Here is a 9,781-nt window from a genome sequence, read left to right on the forward strand (position 1 = left end):
TGAACGACAGGCAGAACCGCAGCGCGAAACACGGAGTCTGAATTTGGACTAGATATAAGCGCCCTCACTATTCCGACACACACACACACACACGGAACAGAGAGTGCGCGGTGCACACGGAGCGGAAAAGGCCCCGCTCATGAAAGCTGCGCGAGGAAATGAAACCCGATCCACATATTTCTGGGCTTTTCAATAGCAGCCACCAACAGGAAATCATTAAAACGAGGCAAAAAAAGTGCTGCGTTTAATGCGTTTTTTTTTAACACGCGTTTAAACATTTCAATTAAATCGCAAAGATTAACGGCGTTATTCCCCCAGCCCTAATTATATTAATAAAAGCATCCTAACTATCAGCATTGCGTGTTCTACCCTCTTTTGCCTGACGCTTACAAATGAAACAGTGTAACGTGTAGCACCACAACCATTATTTGCACTCGCACAAATTAGCAGGTAACTTACTCCTGGAATATATTTTAGGTTACCTGTATATATGCGAACGGATTGCATTTTTCACGAGGCACATGCGACCAAAATGGTTGTAATTTCGAGCCTAACAACTTTTTTTCTATGTAGCTACAGTCCTCCATAATTGATCTGCTAGCTAGCACTAACGTTAGGGTCTTTACATGTGAAACTTGATGTAGCTAAATCGTACTGATAGCAGTGTACACACAGACATACATAAACATATTACCTCGGCCTAGTTAAAATGTTTAAATAAATTACATGACTAGTAGATTACATAACATTATAAACCAAAAATATCCTTAACCTCCAGTCATTGATGATCTCACCAGGTTTCCAGTTTAAAACGGGAAGGCGCGGCGCCGAACTCGGGTCTCAGGGAGAAATAATGCTGCAGTGGCGATATACCGGCAGCGAGAAGAACATAGTGGTTCAACCCAAGCGCGCACGAGTCCAGTGCTGTTTTGGCGCGCAGTGTTCGGATTTGCTCATTTACTTTTTTGGTGGAGGCAATCCTGAATTACTGATGGTGAATTTATAATCCTACACTCTCAGCCTCCCAGACCCCCCCCCCCCGGAAAAAAACTCTTCGATCTGCGACCGATTCACACAAGTCACCCAGACGTCCGTGAAAAAAGCGAGAGCCGCCGAAAAGCACGCTGTTTGCACCCCTGACACAGTCCTTGTATCTTTGTGAAAAGAGTTTATGTCGTCAACGGGTCTTTTAATTGGAAACAACATGGCTGACAGGAAACCAACTCAGGTTTATCGACGTCACATGATTATCTCATGATTATTTTTCTGATGACCGGACAGACAGCCTCTGTTGTAGAATCACGCTATTGACTTTGTTTAAATGCTGACATACAACTGAGCATTGTTCCTCTTTATTAATCGTTAATGGTGTTCAGACTGTGCGATTTATTTGTGTGCGTTGTTCACTGAGGTCCTACACCTCCACTATAAAAGGGTACTCCGGGTCTGGGATGGTAAGTATTGGTGCTGAGGTGAATCTGTCTTTTCCATTTGCAGAAAGGCCTTTTTCAGCCTCTTCTGTCCACTGGAAACCCGTAACATTCTTCCTAGTAAGAGCCTAAGTGGAGCAGCAATTGCACGAACATTTCGAATGACCTTGGCAAAGCCAAGAAAACTTTGTACCTAGCCTTGGCGAGGTTGGGCTGAGGCAATCTCTAACTGCTTGGGGTCTTTGCAGGTTCCATCTGGATATGACCTTTGACACAATGAAACCCAAAAGGAAACCTCTTTGAACATGAAACTCATTCTTCTCCAGTTTGACAAAGATGGTTTCTCAGGAGCTGCTGGAGGACCAGGCAAACATGCTGCAATGTGTTTCCTGGAGGTTCTTGGAAAAGATAAGAATTCACCAAGTATACAAATACAAATCTGTTTAGCATGTCTCTTTAGCACATCATAATCCAAGTCTGACAATACTGGCAGGAGCATTTACCCAAACCAAAAGGCATAACTTGATACTCATCATGGGCCAGATTGGTGTATTAACAAGCGGTCCTTCCATTCATGCACCATTACGGATGCGGACCAGATGATATGCGGTTGCGAAAGTCAACTCCAAGGCCATAAACATCAATGGAAGAGGAGAACGGTTTCGTTATGTAAACTTATTGGGACGCGCGTTGTAATCGTGATACCAATGTTGGAGGCCACCGTCTTTCTTCACAACAAAAAGAATCCCAGGCTGGGCCAGCTGGTGATGTTGAGGTAGCAAATAAAGCCAGCTGCCATAGTACTCCTGTATGTAAGCCTACATGGCCCTTCCTCGCTGGTGCTGAAAAGGGAAGCAATCTCCCAGTCGATCTGGGGCACAGACTTCCAGGCAACAAGTCCAATGTCACACTCGTAAGGTTCGGCGCATGGGCAAGGGCCAAGGCTTGCATCTTGATACGGAATACCGCTAACAGTCCTCAGTACGCTATGTAAACACAGAAAACCCCCACCTTTTCCCTGGAGAAGTCCTGGGTAACTGTAAGCAGCAGTCATTAACAGCCCTGGGTCGCCTGAAGTTTCCTTCTCGGCGAAAAACAGAAAGTCCAAGAGATGCAGCAGAGAGAGGCACGTATCACAGGTCGGGATGGCGTGGAGTACATAATAGCATGTATAGGTGTCTAGGTGACCCCCAATCCGAAGATATAAAGAGAAATAGCACAGACGCACCTGTCCCAACCCAGTGCAAACAGTGTTTCAACTATTTTTGAATAGCTTTATGGTCACAAACCGCGTGACTGGTGCGGGAGGACAGAAAATTGCACTGTTAAAGTAAAAAGTAAGGGAAGCATCCTGGCAAAAATGCGAGTTAAAAATCATGTTGAAATATAGTGGGGGGTTAAGGAGTGAACAATTCTGGGGATAAAAGGAACTACCAATTAGATTTGGTTGCTCGGGGGGGAAAATTGTTGGGGGGGTTGACTGGCATTAGGCCTACTTCTTGGGAATATTTTGACTTACAGAGGATGAGACTATTTCTGCACCTTGGAAAGTGTGATGATCGTGCATGTATCCCACCCAATGACAAAGAATCCCCTGGTAGGAAGTGAACTCTCGAGGGGGGGTAAACTAACAATTAGCATGGCCCCCGGTTGAAAACTTTTAGACATAAGTTTACAGCCAGGGTTACATAAAATACTAAATAGGATCCCACGCCGCCAGGTGTGATGTCGGTTTTGGACTGTGCGACATCCAGAAGACTGTGTGTGTTAATCCCTAGCAAACCGAGCAGGTGATTACTGTTATGGTAGGGCTGGCAGTCGAGGGCATCGGACAACCGGCGAAGAAGATGAAGCTGGAGAGGCTTCTCTATAGGCGATTGCGTTATTGTGTATTTAGCTGCGAAGTCCATCGCGGAAAAGATGTACCGCAAGCGCAGGGGGAAAGTACAATACGTGGGCACCGGCATTTGGGCAACTCCTACACGAAGGAATCCCATGCTGGCGCTGAGACAAACAGGCTCTGAAGCTTTTTTAAAACAAAGGAGGGACAATGTCGGCGTGCGGTAAAACGGGGTGTGGAAGCCAACACTGGGAATCTCAATGCGCAAATCGGCAGAGTTATTTTGTGGTCTTAAAATTTTGGCAAAGACACGAAGTATTAATTGGGTCATCCCAGGCACGTTAAGACATAAGGCATTTAGTTGCTGGTGTAATATAAGAACGGCTTAAAGTTTTGGGCAGGAACCATGAACAACGCATATGCAATGGCAGGGTGCGGCAGTATTGAAGAATTGGGTAACGGGGTATTCACCGTAGCTAGGACCAACGCCACAAACAAGCTATGAAGCGTAGAGTTGGACAGAGGTGTTGATGAAGAGGAGATAAAGAGGACGAAAGAGTCGAGGGAATGGGATGATGGGGGCGGTTTAGCAGGGCATCGAGACTGGATTGGCTCAGAGAGCCGCCTTGTGGGTGGTACCATATCTAGCATCTAGTTAGAGCCAGAATATAGAACCCCCCGTAACAACATGTAAAGAAAGAGAATGTGGGATAAGGTTGGCTGAATGATGAGAAAGTGAGGGACAGGGGTTTCTGAGAGAAAGGAACAAACAGTAACGGTATGAGGTTGGCCCGATATATGGAGGTTCGGGGGAAAAAAGTTTCAGGTGATTGTTTTTTGTGGTGCCCTGCTCCCTGTAACCATCTGTTAACCAATTACCCTGTCCAGTTTGTCAGCAGCTAGGACCACGTACAAACAAGCTATGAACTGTTAGTTGAAACAAGTGTTGGGGAAGATTAGAAAAGAGGACGAAGGGGGTCGAGGTGCAAAAAAAAAAAAAAAAAAAATGGGATAGGAGTCAAAAGGGAAAAAAACAAAAAAAGAGCACAATGGGATGATGATCGGCGTGATCATTGCACTCTGGAAATTGCGACAGCGAGACTTCAGGGTGGGGGTACCGTCGTCTCGAATCATGTATTTAGGCAGGACAATTAGACCCCGACGAAAGGTGGGAAAGACTGAGTTTGTGGTAAAAAAAGGGCCGTGGAGCTTATGGAATGTAGATGGGTGCCTGATCATACAGAGAGGGATGCAGAGAGAGACTGAAGAAGTGTCAGGGCGAGGTGCAACAGTTAACGCCGCGTGGTGCAAGGGAGTTATGCTGTGGTCGGTAGGCATGTGGGTTATGAGACAGGGGAAATAAAAATGCGGCAATCAGAGCCAGTGGTTTGTTCTGAGGAGTATTTTGATCCCTGACAAGTAGTTTGTAGTGAGCGTCAGCAAATGTGGATCTTCGGAAGGAATGAGCATAAGATATTAAGTTGTGATATGGCCAGTGGGGCGGTTTTGATGGGAAAGAAGTGACGCTTTGAGACAGTTCCAGCCTGAAAGTAATTCTGGAAAATCATAGCTTGGAGCAAGGCAATTAAGAATGGCTTCTTGAAGGAGGCATGTGTTGGTGGTCTGATCTATGGTTTGACCGGAGTGGGATGAATTTTATTCTGGTAGCAACGTCTAAATTTCTGGGAAATGGGACGCAATGCGAGACTAACGTCGGCCTACGAGATTGAGGCGTCCTTGTATAGGATGTGCTCACGCGACAGGAATTGTTGTTGGTGAGCAGAGATTAAGTGAGCCTCAGTCCAAATTGCATAAACTGCCAAACATGATCATCCTTGTTTATAGTTTCTGACTGCTGCTGGCATATCCTGAGCGGGAGGAGTAACTTTGGACCATTCAACCCCCAAAGGATGGCGCTATTGACTATGCCATATAGTTCATAATGCTGTGGAGACTGCTTCTTGACTGTTGGGAACTGACACATGGAGGCCTGTTCTCCGAATCAACCAGCAGTCCACCATATTAACGGCTGAAAGTCTATTATAGGGGAGTTGCAGCATCAGTGTATAGTTGGATGCAGCCGGGGATGAGAGATAGAGACATTATGCAAATAAAATGTTTTTTCCATGATTAAGAGGGGTTTGTTGCCAGAGGCACATTTTCCCTTGCATTCTTATCTAATGTGACCTCTGTGTAGACAAAGGGATGGTTGCTGCTTTTGACAGAATGCTGATGACGCGAAGGATTTTCCCTTGAGGAATTATCGGTGATGCGATTGTTAATGTTGGCCTAGAAGTCCTTGTGAGATAACGCTTCAATACATCTTCCAGCTCAGATGAAATGTGAGCTCTGGGTTTCTACTCCTGATAATGATGTGAGGCGCTGAGGTTTCTACTCGATAATGAAAGGCAGCGTTCAGTGAAAAACCGTAGGATTAGTGTGGAAAAGATCCGTCAATTTATGGTGGCTGCAGATGAAGTTACAAACGAAGTCTTCGATGAAAGTGAAGGACATAAAGGATCTGTGGTTGTTAGCGAGAATCCTCCTGTAGCTCGGAAAGGGATCTAAATCCTAGGGCGGGTGCCTTCTCTAATCGAATGTGCTTTACCGTGAAGAGTAATGGTCGCACCTTCCCAAAAGCCTCACCGGATTCTTGATGGATAGGCGAGACTTGGCATTAGTGTCTTGGCTTTGGCGAGCCAAGCTCCGTGGCCTGCTTAATGAATGAGTATTCTAGGGTTGTGCTGCTACAGTTTAATGGTTTGAAATTGCGGAATCGTGGGGATAAGATAAGTTTGATTTTTTTTTGTTAAATTAAAAAACCTCTTCTGCTGGAACCTGTCCAACGATATCAGGTGCATGATAGGAGTCGCGGAGGATGCTTTGCAAGGTCAGAGTCTGCTGGGGTCATAGGTTTTATGAGGCCCGGAGTTTCTTTGCATGGCTCGGTGACAGAATGCGCAGGTGTGAGGGCGCCTGCAATTAGAGAAGGGGCAGCCCAGATGGATTGAGGTTGTTTTCGTGCCATCCTGCCTCTTGATTGCAGGAATTGCCGGCCTCTATGGTCAATAGGTTTTAACAGGAAAGGTTAATGTTTGCTGAGGGCATTGGAAATTCCCTGGAGGGGATGGGGTGTTCATAAGATAAGCTGTTAGCTTGCATGGAGAAGGGTTGAGGTTTAAGGGGGTCGCTGTAATTGAGCATGCTGAATCTGGTATGTGAGGTGGCTCCTACAAGTTCGACGTTAAAGTTGCTGTTTAAAATTCAAATATCCATCAGTAGAGTTCAGGGTTGAGAGGGCACATTGAATGCCTTGGTTGGACTTCTGTAGGCGACCTGTCTGCATGAATTAGTTTTGAGCGTCGAGCTACTGAGACAGAAGGTGATGGACAGCTGAGCTGCCGGTAGGAGATGGTGGTGGGTCGCTACTGTGTGTTACTTATGTCCGCGTGGCAAGTATGTAAAGGTATAGATGGAGGGAGGAAGGGGAATGGTAGACCCAGGACCACGAATGGATTGGAGGTTGGAGAGTCCTGGGCTGGCCACGTGAGGGAGGGTTTCCTTGGGGCACTGGATGAGGCAACCTGGGACTGCCGAAGTACTTGTTTGAAATCATTAGAAAGCTGGGAAGCTGTATGCGGGAAACGGTGAAGGAATGTTGGAAGAATTGATGTTGGGATGGACAGGATTTTTGTGAGTAGGTTTTTTTGTAGCCAACTTGTTGCTATATGGCAGGATGAGAGTGTACTGATGATGTGAGAGCTGGATAGACCAATTGGGAATAGAAATTAGAGGTTGAAGAGTCCAGACTGCATCGCGTGAGGTAGTGGGTGGACGAGGGCTTCTGGACGTACGGGTTGCTATTGGTAATTATAAGGATGCATGAGAGCCCATATGATGAAAAATGGATGAAGGAAGGGGGGAAGAATGGATGTAGGATGAAGGATGTTTTGAGGGGCAGGGGTATTGAGAATGAGAGGATATTGGTGGGGGTAGAGTGAGGGAGGGAAGGAGGGAGGGAGGTAGGGAGAGAGTGAGATTGGGAGGTATAAACAGGGTAAAGAATAGGAGAGGCGTATTGCGTAAACAGCTGGAAGGAAGGGTGGAAGAATGGGTGGGATGAAAGGATGATTGTGCTGGGGGTGTGTGTTGTGAAGAGCAGGGAGGGACCCGGGAGGGCGGGAGGGAGATAATGTATAGCAGACGTGGAAATCGAATGGCAGGTGGAGGGAGCCCGGCTGGTCGGCGTGGAGCAAAGGACTATAGAATACACCGGACGTGTCCACTCCTTTAGCTTTGAATGGGGGAAAAAAATGCAACGCTCAATCATGGGCGCTCAATCGCACGAGCACCCGCCTTCGAATGAAAGAGGCAATCGATAATCGGAAACGTCGGCGCGTCACTGCAAGTGCTGTTAGAAGCGTACGGTTGCTATAGAAACACAGTCACGGTCTGAGATGGTGCTTAGGAATGCGCATGGCACAATCTGAGAGTCTAGCATGAATAATAGCTTTACTAACGCTATTGAGCAAAAGTTACGACATTATGACACAGTTGGTGGTCAGATTTCTTTGGTGTTCTTCAGAATACGAAATGAAATCAACAGCTTAGTGAAACAGTTTGGAGAAATTTGAGGTTTCCCATACAAAGATGAAGGAGTGTATGGCATGACAGGGGCATTTCAAAGATGGCGCCGAGTGACAGGGACTTGTCTTAAAAGGACTTTGCTGTGAGGTAAAAAGTCTCAGGGACAGTGAATGGGCATCTGGAATTTAGAAGTAGCGATAGTAAGTATTAGAAAACATGGAGCCGTATTGCCGATTGTTTGTTTATTACTATTAAAGCCCTCACCAACATTATGTGTGGCTATATTTCATATGCGGGAAAACCGTAATAAATAAATCAATCCGTACACAAGTCTGTAATACATACGAGTCCAGGGGGAAACAATGAGAAATGTCGATTTAACCAACCTGCGTGTCGTTGGGCTGTGAGCCGTATTGCTGTAATCAGCTGAAGGGAAGGGTATAGGAATGGATGCTGGGATGAAAGGATGGTTTGTGAGCGAGTTTTAATGAGCAAACTGTAGAGCATAGAGCAGAGAAGGAATTTTGGGAGAGATCGAATTGAGCGAGTTGCAGGTGGATTACGTCTGCCTGCCGCTTAGGGGCGAGCTGCGTCTGACGCTGTGGAGGCACGGATTTCTCGTGACATCACGTGTGATGAGGGCGGAATCCTAGGAGTGCGGAAGTGGTGAGGGTAAAAGTTGTCATGACAGAAGCTTTATTGATACTGAATACAGTTGTTTGTTATCTGCCCGATTGAATTGGATACCTTGGATTAAGTACGTGTTGAAAGGCGATACTTGGTTTGGTTGCCTCAGCTCTGGATCTGAAAGAGGGCCCCAAAAACAAATTTGCAATGGGAGCGCTGAGGAAACACAGGAGAAGCGCCTCGAGAGGAGAGAGAGAATTCCATTTCTGCGTCATCCACGCAAACGATGATGGCAGATAGGGCCGCGGAATCCACTGACCGAGAGGGTGGAGCCCGGGAACAGTCAGAGTCCTCCCGAGATGAGCTGGGAGTGGACGCTCGTGGCTACGAAATGTGCGCAACCGAACGCGATGCGCTCGGGACAACGACTGCGATCGGGATGATGAGAGGTTGATCTAAGTGACGCCATGACCACGGAATCGAACAAAAAGCCGTCCAGACCAGGTGAGTCCATTGCTCCCTTCGAGAGAAAGAAACAACAAGTACAGTATTGAGGGGCCAGATCTAAATGGAGGTTTCGGGAAATAGGTGATCGTTGGGCGTGGCCCCCTGCTCATGAAATCTGTTAACCAATAACTCAATAGTTAACAAGTTGTTAATAAGGATGCAAGGAAACATGTAAGTCTTTATAACGAGCTATTTAAACAAACAATTAAATGTTACAGTATAATAAATTAGAAAACTCACTATTGTGACCCTTAATGTTAGAAACTTAGAAAACTAACATAAGTCAATTTACTACGTCATAACTACAGTAACAGTTTACAGCTAATTAAAACAATATCATAATTACAGTGACAATTAATGTGTATATTGGCACAGTTTGCTTATAGTAGTATAGTTATAGTGAAATCAGCTCAAGGGTGGATTTATGGTTTGTGTATGACTTGTTTAATCAATGTTTCATATTGATGTGTTTGATTTTTGTTTTTATTTCAGAATTAAATATTTATGATCCGCTTTAAAGTATTTTTAAGGACCTCTCAGTGTCAACTGGTCTGCAACTTTCTGTTTAAGGAAAATAAACTTTATTACTGTACAATACTATTCAGAGCATGTAGCTAAAATCTGCATGTTAGGGACTTTCAGTTATGAGCAGACAATGGACAACCTTCAAGGGTGTGATACAACTAAGACTTTATTTATTAACTACATAAAACACTTAAAACTAGTCTACATACCAACAACTAATGCATACAGTTGGCGTAGGGAGGAGGGGTTCAAGCTTAAGCACTTA

Source organism: Cyprinus carpio, chromosome A4 (genome assembly GCF_018340385.1).
Source record: "Cyprinus carpio isolate SPL01 chromosome A4, ASM1834038v1, whole genome shotgun sequence".
NCBI lineage: Eukaryota > Metazoa > Chordata > Actinopteri > Cypriniformes > Cyprinidae > Cyprinus > Cyprinus carpio.